The following is a 13772-nucleotide window of genomic DNA, read 5'->3' as shown; positions in this document are numbered from 1 at the left end:
TATCAGGTATTAATAGGACTTTAGTACACTTCCTTTGAATTTTGTCAACTTTTAGTATTTGATCTTCACAATGACTTTGACTCCAAAAGTGTCCTTTTGACTTCAAAGTGGTCCCCAAAGTCTCGGGATAATTTTACACTCTCTCTGCTGTATTCATCATCGTTTATGTTATTAAAAGAATGTGATGACTTGAAAAATGTAACATGCGACCTGTGAAGTATCAGGTATTAAGAGGACTATAGTATACTTCCTTCGATTTTTGTCTACTTTTAGTATTGAATAAAGAAAATCAGTTTGACTCCAAAAGTGTCCTTTTGTCTTTAAAGTGGTCCCCGAAGACCAGGGATAATTTTACGCTCTCTCTGCTGTATTCATCATCGTTTATGTTCTTGAAAGAATATGATGACTTGAAAAATGTAACATGTGACCTGTGAAGTATCAGGTATTAATAGGACTATAGTACACTTCCTTCGATTTTCGTCTACTTTTAGTATTGAATAAAGAAAATCAGTTTGACTCCAAAAGTGTCCTTTTGACTTCAAAGTGGTCCCCAAAATCTCGGAATACTTTTACGCTTTCTCTGCTGTATTAATCATTGTTTTTGTTATTAAAAGAATGTGTTGACTTAAAAATGTAACATGTGACCTGTGAAGAATCGGGTATTAATAGGACTATAGTACACCTCTTTTGATTTTCTTCTACTTTTAGTATTGAATAAAGACAATCAGTTTGACTCCAAAAGTGTCCTTTTGACTTCAAAGTGGTCCCCGAAGACTTGCGAGGATTTTACGCTTTCTCTGCTGTATTCATCATCGTTTATGTTATTGAAAGAATGTAATGACTTGAAAATGTAACAAGCGACCCGTGAATTATCAGTTATTAATAGGACTAAAGTGCCCTTCCTTTTTTGTCCAACATTTAGTATTGAATAAAGAAAATCAATTTGACTCCAAAAGTGTCCTTTTGACTTCAAAGTGGTCCCCAAAGTCTCGGGATAATTTTACGCTCTCTCTGCTGTATTCATCATCGTTTATGTTATTGAAAGAATGTGATGACTTGAAAAATGTAACATGCGACCTGTGAAGTATCAGGTATTAATAGGACTTTAGTACACTTCCTTTGAATTTTGTCAACTTTTAGTATTTGATCTTCACAATGACTTTGACTCCAAAAGTGTCCTTTTGACTTCAAAGTGGTCCCCGAATACTTGGGATGATTTTACACTTTCTCTGCTGTATTCATCATCGTTTATGTTATTGAAAGAATGTGATGACTTGAAAAATGTAACAAGCGACCTGTGAAGTATCAGGTATTAATAAGACAAGAGTACACTTCCTTTTTGTCAACTTTTAGTATTGAATAAAGACAATCAGTATGACTTCAAAATTGTCCTCTTGACTTCAAAGGTATCTCCTTGAAAATTTGGATAATTTTACGCTCCGTCTGCTGTATTCAACTTTTTAGGTAATGTATTACTTCAATCGCGTGACTTTCTATGGTACATAATGGATATTTTTTTTAAAAATATAAAGAAAAATACCCACTCTTAAAAAAACTTGCCTCGAGTCCTATCCATATGTATTTCATATCTGTGCATTCGTAGCACAATGCTGAGGTGTATAGATCGCATTCGTGTCAAGGGATATCGCTTCAGAACCGCTGTTAATCTGTCCATGGACCTTTTACTTGGTTTACTACGACACCAGTCAGTTTGTTAATTTACTTAGCAAAATAATGAAACAGCTTAGTCTTTGAATAAATGAACATCTACCTACTTTATCTCTGACTACCTATGACTCATCTCCTACTTCCGTTCATTATGTCGAATGTGGCAACATCTAATTTCAGCCGTTTTTAAGAGCCGTCGACTGTTTCTGCTCGGTTCTGAACTTTTGACAGATCAAAAGAATTCAATACGTTTTACGCGAGAGTGGTAACGTTGTAGAGTTCGTGGACGTTGGCTCACGGGAAAATGGTTGAAAATACATGTTTATATTATCGAGGTAGCTAGCAGAAGTAGACAATGGGTCATGAACCGACCAGTGTTATACTAGTAGTACCGGTCGATGTAAACTACCAAAAATGTCTATGGGCTGGCTTGTGACGATGAATTTTTGACCCGCAAGTGCGATTGATACGCCACAGCACTGCTGCAAATTGTATTTCATACCCGTTTATGTATTTAAGAGCAGCGATTAGAATGACTTCCAAATGTCGATATGATTTCAAATGAGTCAATTTATAGATAAGTCATGATTGATGACACTAGCCCTCCCTATTGTTAATTCTATGCTCCGCCCTTATTTTGTTTATTTTTTCCCAACTTTAGGTATTAAATACTAAAATAGCAGCTGATATTTCATCAGAAACGTCCATGTGACAACAAATGCGTCCATTATGCGGTAGGTGTCGTCAGACTTGAGTTTGACCCCCTATCTTACCGGACATTTAGGATGGGGACCACTTTGAAGTCGGGGACCACTTTGAGGTCTTCACATTCGGGCTGTTATGTCTATTTTTGTCCCGGATGTAGTATGTAGCGAGAACATAACTTGATTCACAGACCTTGTTTGATATGTTTTGTCGCCGAACGCAGCAAGTTCAGTTGTCTGCGAGCTATCTGGCGCCAATTGTAACTTTTCCACCATGTCTTTCATGAACGATCTGGTCGCACCTTCATCGATGAGAATTGTTGCTGATGTTACCGAGCGACTTGAAACTTCCATGATGACATTGGATGAGGTCGCGAGGGTAAAGTCACCCACATCTGTTGCTACTGATTTCGTCTGTACTTCTGCAGGCGCGGGTTTAATGAATTGGCTTTGTGTCGGATCCTTTTTGAGGCGGGTTGCGACGGTGAACATAACGATGTGTGATGTTAAGTTTTCTCTTGCAGTTTCTCCCGCGGTATTTCGATTTGCAGTCAGAAGCCTTATAGTTTCCTAGGCTATTGAAGCAGAGGCGGTCATGCTTAACGATTTCAAAACGTTGATCTGGCAAGTTGACTTTGGTACAGTTTAGCGAAGAAGGCGCATTTTCGTGGTGGCTCTCTTTTGTTCAAGATTTTAATAAACTTACATCATGCTACGTTTAACAGTATAACAAATATATTTTTTATTACTTACGAAATCTATAACAATGCCAATTCCTGCCACAATACACTTACTGGACAGATATACAACAAATCAATCAATAATAAGGTCTATAGAAAGGTAACAGAACAAACTCACTGAACACCGCACTGGGCAAGAACAATATAAATAGTGCGACACATGTCTCACCACAACTGTGTATAACTCCGCCTGACTACAGACATGGCAGGGTTGTGTATCTCAATGGCTGGGTGAACTTTTCAAAATAGTTCACATAGCAGCTGTCAGTCCAGCTTTACTCGCATCTATTTCACTGGATATAGCTTCTCTCAGTTCCTGAAGTGACCATTCTCGTGATGTACCATGATCTCTCGTTATGAGTTCGCAGATTCTGCTCGGTATTTTTTTTCCATGATGATTGGTACGAGGAGGTGACCGTACAATGATTCGTATTTTCCTAACGATTGTAATCCTCGGATGTAAGTTTCAGTGGCGTCGTAGAACTCGCGTAAACTGGCAAGATCACCGTTTGGTATCGGAAGTTCCCTCAAGGCTTTCACGTAGACAGTTGTTACCATTTTGGGTTGGCCTTAGCGTTTAACCAACAGCTCTATAGCATTTGAGTAATTTGCGGCGGTGAGGTAAAGTCCTTCTATTGCCCTGGCTGTTTAATCAGATAGTTGGGCTCGCGTATACTAAACTTTCCAATTATGTCCAGTAACGGGTTGTTATGTACAGCGGCTTGGACACTATCAAAAGAGCTCTGCCACTTCAGAATGTCTCCGGAAAATTTGGCTTAAGCTAGTTTTGGTATCTGTACGTTCTTCACAAGTTTGTTGTTTTGTAACATTGCGGATGTTGGCTTGAATTCTTCAGCCGATGGATCGAGTTTCAATGTACTCTTGGTAAACATTTCGGACAGTCTGTTCAAGTGTCTTCCGCAAACGACTAACCTTTGTTTATTAGCGCTGTGGTAATCATCTGTTTCGACGATGACGGTTTCGAAATCAATATCTTCCGTCTTGTCGATCAGATTTTGGTCTAAAACTTGAAGTTGTTGAAGTTTGGTTGAAGCCAACTTTAACTTTGCTTGGATCGTGTCTAACTTTGCTTCGTTAAGCCCATCTTCTATCTCCATGAGTTCTTCCAGTTGGTTCAGTATTTTGGTCATTTGACCGCTGTGTTCTCTTCTACTCAGTTTTATTCGTTCTTGAATATCCATCTCGTCTTAGTGTACCTGTATCCCGGTCGCGGTAGATACCCAGAAAACAGAATGAATAGACAGACACTCGTGTTTATTTAACAACAGCGAAACTGAACTTTATTTCCGCAAGAACCTCCAACCAACACGTGCCCATGAAAGAAGGCGTGGCACAATACAAATATCGAAAGTCTAGGTGATTGACAGCGAGACAACACGCCAATAAACAAAGGCAATAAACATGCACTTGTTCTCAACACCGTTACTATTGAAGTGCACAGGGTGCTCGGCTTCATACTTGCATAGTATGTTGTTAATTAAATCTTTGCACCGCAAGGCCCTGGGGTTTAATTGACATCTGAAGGTACCAGGTTGTATGACGTCTGACATAAGAAATAATCATAGATTTATATATTTTGAGTCATCATAAAACACATGTCCAAAAAATGGTCCTGTGACCTCATTTAATTGTCGAAATGGCTGCCAATACATGAAGTTTGTGTTTTTTTCAACATATTTGTTATTTTCATAGGAGATCCTATTTAATTGGTCATTTTTCAATACCAAAACATTGTTTTATGTAAAATGAGCAAAGATTGACATAAAATTGTGAAAAAAAATTGTGAAGATACACTGACATTTTTTATCGTTTTGATCTACGAAGTGCAATGCAAATAAAGGCGCTGCATAAGGGTCAAGTAGGTCAAAGCATTATTTTACATAACATCAAGCACCTCAAGTTATGAAATATTTCCTTCGATTAGTAAATATTTTTTGAATCGCATGAAAAACTTGTCCCAAAATATGCAAATAATGACCTATTGAATTATTCAAAATGGCCACCAACATAAGAAATTTCTCCAAATATCTCAATCTTATAACTGATAAAAGAGTAGCTGTCGTCGGTCGCCACTTTTAAATTCCTGTCATCTTTTTCGCTCACAATAACACAAACTTGACGAGGCTGTGCGTATGTGAAAGAATATGAGGTTATTTTGAAGGTCGTATTAGGTTCCCATAGGTTTCTAACTCGATGTTATATAGATGGTATTGCTCTTCAGGCAAGGAAAGGCCTTGACGTCAACGCATTACAATATCAGGGGTCAAACAATCATTGTGCGGCACAAAAGTGACGAGCGGGGTTTAGAGGGTCACGCATTGTTTTGCCCGTTTTCCCCCGAAAAGACATGAGAATAGGGTTTTCACTCTGCTGTAAGCACCTTCCAAGGCTGGCTCATCACTAACTTGAGATGCCGCAGCAAAACTCTATGGTATTTGCAAGGGATAGAGATCTCTAACAAGGAAAGCCCGCTAATAATGCAAAGACGTCACAGTCGAAACCGCTCGGCAAAATCCCCCCTCCTTTGAAAAATTGGTTCAGTACCCAATTAATTTGTTGTAATTATTCCGACTGGGACCTGTCCACAGGTTGTAGAGTTCATGGAGCACTTGCACTCATATACTCGCTATCAGACATCAATACAAACTTTGTCAGAGTGGCAAAGCGCAGAATACATCGCTTAACTGTTCGAAAGACAGCCTCAGAGACAAGCTGTCCTCCAGCACAGCTATCAAACCAGGGTAGAAAATTCAGCAATTTTTTCTATCGGATTCGAACTCACAACTTACGGCATCCCTTTTACATACCGAAGACATCAAAGTCAAAACTACTCGGCCAAATCCAAAACCTAAAAATGTGGTCCAATAACCGACCTAAATTGTTGAAATTATTTTACTGCTCCTCGTCACGCTGTAGAGTCCATGAAGCGCTCGCACTCATACTCACTATCACACATCCCACACAAACTTTATTGGAGTAACGAATTTATTAATGCTGAAGGTCTTTCATATACGTCATATGTCTTAAAGTTAGATAGCCTGTTTATCAACTGGCAAAGTAACATTTAAGCAATAATGCAACCCCTCCCGACCTATAATGAACGAAAGCAAACTTTGTACGACATAATGTACGAGGCGAAGCCGAGTACTAAGGAGTGCAAAGTTTGCTTGAGTCGATTAGGGGCCGGGTGGGGGACATTATTGCTAGTATATTGTAGTTTCGGCAATGCCAGTGAATCAGAATAAAATGAGATTAAAGCCAGGTGAGCATCGTCCAGCATAATCAGCCCTGAATCTGTATACTGTATACATTTACTCGCACTCCACACTGCACTGAGCACGCACGTTCAACACAAAAATGAGCAGTACTTTCTCGGTTCGATTTGGAAACTTAAAAAAAATCGATGTATTTTTGAAGGGAATGAAAAGAAATCGCATCCCCACCATTTATATCGAACTTGAAACATCAACTTTTAACATCACGCCATTCAAAAAGCTGAAACATGATGAAATGCCAGGCATAACGAAAACGGAACGAACGTTCATGCATCGCGACATCTGCGAGCTGCGTGGTATTAGCTGATGCATATGATCAGTATTATGTCGCTAGTTGTACAGCATTTAATTGCAAACAATATCAACAGAGTTCAACAATATTATTCAAATGTTTAAATTTCATCAATAATTGTGTCTATAAATTTAATTTTCGATGGCTTCTTGGCAAGAGCCATTGTATTTTGGTAAAAGGGAAAACTCGATGTAAACTGGTGCTTAAAAGGTAATGTTGATAGATATACTGGTAGGTCTTCGTCGGGAACTTTTCGAAATCGATGATGAAAGTTATCGCAAATTACAGTCGAAGCATCTGAACTAGGTGGATGAGATGCTAGATCAATGGGGAACCCGCGGTAGTCATGCTTGTTGGTCGTAGCTGACCTAGGACCGAGACTTTGAATGACACTGGAGTCATTTCTGTAGAATTTCGGACAATTCAGTAGATTTTCTATCGGATTCGAACTCATAACTGACGGCATCCCGTTACCTAGCGAAGACATCAAAGTCAAAACTACTCGGCCAAATCCTCACCCTAAAAATTTGGTCCAATAACCAACCTAACTTGTTAAAATTATTTTGACTACGACTCCTCGACCCGCTTTAGAGTTCATTAAGCACCAATGCTGACATATACCCGCTAACATACATCGCACACAATCTTTATCAAACTAATATTATGATACAAAGAGTTATGAAGTGAGTCCTATTATCGTGAAGCAAATGCAATTCCTACAGCGCCATCTGTGGCGCAGATGTCAGGTAGTCCGCAGCTCTTGTCCTCTTTTTTCACCAGGACGTCCTCCGTGCAACATTGCCCGGTTTGCTGCTCTGATACCGTCAGTTCTAACATCACATTCGGTAATTATATTACTTCTCTGCAGGACAATATGCCCCCTATTTGTGTATTACTTTCGGAACAATCGTTCATAATCCTACAAGGGGAAGTTTTACGCCGCAATGTCATCAGTAATAACAGTATATCGCACGTGCGTGTCTGCATGTTGTTAAATGGTATAAATGAGGGTACCTTATAGTTAGCGAAGGACATCTTATGTGGGAAACTTATCGCCTCATATAGTATTTTAGATATCGGTAAAAACGATGTCTGAAAGAAGCGTGAGCCTATTTCTAAAAAAGATTATTTCGTTCGTGCAATATTTAAATCGGCAGTTCAACAATCACAATTGGTACGTGCAGGTCCACGTTTCATTCGGTGAGTTCCATTGACAAACATATTTGATGTCAGGGATCTGTTCACACTTTGTGTGGTACCATAAGTTACAAACGGAATACAGGAGGCCAAAATCGTCTTTTCTTACCGGGCGAAAGCAGTAGCCAAAGGGGTATGTAGTGGGTCCTGGGTTGGTGTTTATGTCGCCTGCAAACTGGAAAATTTAATGTACAGCCATTTGATAAAACATGAACGCACCACATTATTGTTGTCCTGGGTGTGGTTTCTTTGCTCCCCGGAGTTTTCATCAACAGTATCCTCAAAAGGACTTCATTACTACATTTTGATCACGTATCTGAGACCATAGATCTTTGTTAACGTATGCTGATGTTTTCAACACTGAATAACTTCTTTGGACGAGTGCACAAACCAGTGCGAAAAAGGGAGAGCAGAAACAATACTGTGCTCACTAGCTGCCGCCATATTTTCTAATACCCTTGCGCTTATGCTAACCACTCGAAAACTCAATATTTTGCGTAGATGTAGTTAATTAGGATCCCTTCCTTGACTATATAGGGGCTAAAACAACGACCGGGAATGGTTGTGTCTCAGTGCAATCTTTTCGAAAGTCGGCAAAACGTCGGAATGGCTTCGTCAGAGTAAGGGCTCGGTGTGATATCTAGCTAGTGTCAGACATACCTAAACAATTCGGATAGGTCAGACGTAAATTTTCAAGCATTACAACTACAAAAGGAACTAACTTGTACTTGTACTCAGTATTATGTCGCTAGTTGTACAGCATTTAATTGCAAATAATATCAACAGAGTTCAACAATATTATTCAAATGTTTAAATTTCATCAATAATTGTGTCCATAAATTTAATTTTCGATGGCTTCTTGGCAAGAGCCATTGTATTTTGGTAAAAGGGAAAACTCGATGTAAACTGGTGCTTAAAAGGTAATGTTGATAGATATACTGGTAGGTCTTCGTCGGGAACTTTTCGAAATCGATGATGAAAGTTTTCGCAAATTACAGTCGATGCATCGGAACTAGGTGGAAGAGATGCTAGATCAATGGTGAACCCGCGGTAGTCATGCTTGTTGGTCGTAGTTTACCTACGACCGAGACTTTGAATGACACTGGAGTCATTTCTGTAGAAATTTCGACCCAGGGTAGACAATTCAGTAGATTTTTTATCGGATTCGAACTCACAACTGACTGCATGCCGTTACCTAGCGAAGACATCAAAGTCAAAACTCCTCGGCCAAATCCTCACCCTAAAAATTTGGTCCAATAACCAACCTAACTTGTTAAAATTATTTTGACTACGACTCCTCGACCCGCTTTAGAGTTCATTAAGCACCCATACTGACATATACCCGCTAACATACATCGCACACAATCTTTATCAAACTAATATTATGATACAAAAAGTTATGAAGTGAGGCCTATTACGGTGATGCAAATGCAATTCCTACAGCGCCATCTGTGATGCAGATGTCAGGTAGTCCTCAACTTTTGTCCTCTTTTTCACCAGGACGTCTGCCGTGCAACATTGCCCGGTTTGCTGCTCTGATACCGTCAGTTTTAACATCACATACGGTAATTATATTACTTCTTCACGGGACAATATGCGCCCGATTTGTGTATTACTTTCGGAACAATCGTTCATAAGCCGACTAGCGGAAGTTCTACGCCGAAATGTCATCACTAATAACGGTATATCCAAGGTGCGTGTCTGCATGTTGTTAAATGGTATACGTGACGGTACCTTATAGTTCGCTAAGGACATCTTATGTGGGAAACTTATCGCCTATAGTATTTTAGATATCGGTACAAACGATGTCTGAAGGAAGCGTAAGCCTATTTCAAAAAAAGATTATTTCGTTGGTGCAATATTCAAATCGGCAGTTCAACAATCACTTGGTTCGTCCAGGTCCACGTTTCATTCGGCGAGTTCCATTCACGAACATATTCGATGTCAGGGATCTGTTCACACTTTGTGTGATACCATAAGTTACAAATTGAATGCAGAATGCCAAAATCGTCTTTTCTTACCGGGCGAAAGCAGTAGCCAAAGGGGTATGTAGTGGGTCCTGGGTTGGTGTGTATGTCGCCTGCAAACTGGAAAATTTAACGTACAGCCGTTTGATGGTCGAAACATGAACGCACCACATTATTGTTGTCCTGGGTGTGGTTTCTTTGCTCCCTGGAGTTTTCATCAAAAGTATCCTCAAAAGGACTTCATTACGACATTTTGATCACGTACCCTAACTGAGACCGTAGATCTTTGTTAACGTATGTTGTCGTTTTCAACACTGAATAACTTCTTTGGACGAGTGCACACATCAGTGCGAAAAAGGGAGAGCTGAAACAATACTGTGCTCACTCGCTGCCGCCATATTCTCTGATACCCTTGCGTATATGCTAACCACTCGAAAACTCAATATTTTGCGTAGATGTAGTTAATTAGGATCCCTTCCTTGACTATATAGGGGCTAAAACAACGACCGGGAATGGTTGTGTCTCAGTGCAATCTTTTCGAAAGTCGGCAAAACGTCGGAATGGCTTCGTCAGAGTAAGGGCTCGATGTGATATCTAGCTAGTGTCAGACATACCTAAACAATTCGGATAGGTCAGACGTAAATTTTCAAGCACTACAAGTACCAAATGAACTAACTTGTACTTTTTTGTCAACACTCACCACAGCCAGCTTTCAATTGTAAGGAGAGTGGTCGTGTTATAAATTGTAAAGAGTTCTATAGCCACCCGCGATGTTTCCCCTGCTTTACAAATCTAGCAACACTGGTGTGAAGCGCTATTACAAAGCCGAATGTCGATAAAAGTTCTCGCCTTTGCTAGCATTTGCAAGAGGTACAGACAGGTCAAAGTACGACTGGCTACCATTAAAAATCTTAACGTTGGTTAATATCGTTTAGATTTCCTTTAATTCAATAATGCGCTCTGTTATCAGGACTGGCAGAAAAAAAAATATTGCATGTCAAAAACTGACACCTCTCTTAGGCTTGGTCACTTGTTGGTTGCTCGATGCAGATAATACTCCTTTTTATGAAGTCTGATAACCTCTCCATCGATTTATCGTTCAGGTAAGCATCATGCATCAAAATGCTTAATAAGAGGCAAGGTTTTCTCGTTTGTGTCGAGACAAAATTATATGGGTTTTGTCATGACAAATATAATCGACATTCACTTAAAAAGAGTATCTAAAATAAGCACAACACATTTCAAAGGACACAGTTATACCATATTTATGGAGAACGTGACATTCGGATTGGAAGGAATCTCTCTTTGTGTTATAGTAGTTCATCAACTTGTAGAACTGTGAAATCTATAACCCTTCTCTATAATTTGAGAAAAGAGAGAGGACGAGGTAATAGCTCAGCATAACTTCTAGCAAATGTTCTGTAGTCACTTTTTAATATTTATAGGAGCATACTCCAGTATATTATTGCGTCCTTATAGTAGGGAATTAGACGCAAAAACATTGAAAATAAAGTTACTATGCACACAAAATTGCATGTACTAACTGACTAAAATGTGATGATTTGAATGGACGAAGCTGTTCATTACTGTAGACAAATTAATCTCCAGATTCGCAAATTTAACAACTGTTACTCACGTCTGATACTTATCCTGTTTCCAACGCATCCGAAGTACGAACCGTAACCAACAAAATCACATTATCTAGTTGCGAAGGCAATAGGGGAAGACTGTTGTATATGTGATAGGGAGGATGTCTAAAAGTTATCTGACTTAGAGAAAATACATAATGTAAAGCATGTTTAGATGGGCTCATGATGTCAATAAGTTCGAGATTGACACATGTATATATGTCATTGGTGGTAACGAAATGATTTCTATTCAAATTATGTTCATTCTTGCAGTTCAAAGGGTATGCAAATTAAAAAAAGTTAATCAGTGTTCCAAAACCAATAAAAACAATTTGAACACATGAATGACCCTTGACGAACAATCAAGTACTTGCCCTGTTCGTTGAATTTCACTTGATCTCTACCTCTACTTCCCTATTAGTGCTTGTGAGTATATGCTGAATGTCAGTGATACGTCACACTGTAAATGTGTTGTAATGATATATTATAAATGTTGATTTCTTAACTAGAAAGTAATTAAGCACACGCGTGCTTCGTTTTCGGCAGGTATTGTACGATTTTAGATTTTATTTAGTGACAGTCGCAAATTCCCTTGAAATCAACTGCTTGATATGAGATATCTTATTGCTGGTTGGAGCAACGCATCTTAACGATAGAACGGTCACGCTTTTTGACTATTACAGCTTTTGTGGTCGTAGATTACGTAGTACTCGATTCAAACTGTCAAATTTTCTTAAGACAGGATTGATAATGATGACGCACAGACAAGGTAATAATCTACATACCAAATTTATGAGGAACTTCTAAGTCTTACAAAATATCGGCCGTGCATCTTGTAGGATCTGTTGCACCATGTTCTCAGCGGACTTGACTTAGCCTTAATACATACACCATATATTTCAATCTTTATCACTTGTCACTTAACAGAGAGAGAGAGAGAGAGAGAGAGAGAGAGAGAGAGAGAGAGAGAGAGAGAGAGCACAGACAGACAGACAGACAGACAGACAGACAGACAGACAGAGAGACAGAGAGACAGACAGACAGACAGACAGAGAGATATGACAGTGCATGATATGAGAATAATATAGAATAATGTCACTCTTTATCTCTCTTTTAATTGCTTTTAGATCAATCGGTAATAAAGAAATCAGCGAGCAAAATTGCAATGTCTGGAGTGGCTGTGGTCATATTAATGTTGGGTAAGTTATGGAAGACAATATTTAAGCAATAAAGCACACCCAGCGACGGTATAACACGATATTTTGACCAGTTCACGACATATATGCACGTAGATATGCATGTATCTGCTTAACATTACCATATATCTGTGCACATTAAAGAGATGTTCTAGATGTTCTTAACAATTTTTTGTGATACAACATTTCTTGCAGTCTGCATTTTTGTGACTGGATGAAATATATAGGTAGGAAGGTAGATAATTGGTGGGTTGCTTGGTGGATTTTTGGGTGGGTAGGTAATTTCTAACATACAGTGGTGAAATAAAGTTAAATACTAACGAACACTTTCTTGTTAGTTATTTTCAAACAAGTTCTTATTTATTAAGTTATGCCACTTATTTGCAACAGTCCATTAAATATTCAAGTAAAATACAATAAGACTGACTTTTAATAAATAAAGTCTGTGCTTCATTTTGTTTGTTTATATATAATTTGTATTTTTATTTGTATATCATCAAACACTAGGTTATATGCGAGAAAATCATTCGAATTAGAATATTTTCTTTCAAAAGCTTTTGATATAATTTAAAACTTGCTACATAAGAATTTTGAATATAAAAAAAAGTTGAATAACTAACGCACAGGCGGCATCCCATTAATGTGTGCTAACCGATGCGATATTATTTTAAATTATGCATAGTACTGGTAAATTGCGATATGTTTCATTTGCAGGTTTTGCAAGCACATTCAGTGTTGCTTTGGACTGCTATAAATGTGAGGGATTGGATTGTCAAGAAATCTGTAAAAACGAGGTCATAACCTGTACTGACTCCCAACGTTGCTTCATAAGTTTAATGACACATTTATTGTATGTCTGTCTCATGCCTCTGTGCATCTCAGTTTGAAGTTCTAATGTGTGTATATTTTGTTTGTCTAATAAACATGGGTGTTGCTTTCTTCTACGTTATGTCATTGTCCAGGTTGATCGAGTAGAAACGAAAGGGACATTGGTGTATATCTCCAAGGGTTGTCGCACAATGTGCAACGACAGTTGTGTCACGGAGAATTCCTCTGGAGGTAATGAAACCGCTCATCTGCTACA

General features: G+C 38.7%; 1 long non-coding RNA gene across 1 annotated transcript; it reads left to right on the top strand.

The window, feature by feature from the left end:
- Positions 1–9393: 9393 nt before the first annotated feature.
- On the top strand, positions 9394–13515 carry LOC139147765 (uncharacterized). The gene is made up of 3 exons (XR_011555796.1): positions 9394–9462; positions 12620–12691; positions 13403–13515. It is a non-coding gene; the product is annotated as an uncharacterized lncRNA (long non-coding RNA).
- The last annotated feature ends 257 nt before the right edge of the window (positions 13516–13772 follow it).

This window comes from Ptychodera flava, chromosome 2 (genome assembly GCF_041260155.1).
Source record: "Ptychodera flava strain L36383 chromosome 2, AS_Pfla_20210202, whole genome shotgun sequence".
In the NCBI taxonomy this organism is placed as follows: domain Eukaryota; kingdom Metazoa; phylum Hemichordata; class Enteropneusta; family Ptychoderidae; genus Ptychodera; species Ptychodera flava.
This window is presented reverse-complemented; position numbering and strand designations above follow the sequence as displayed.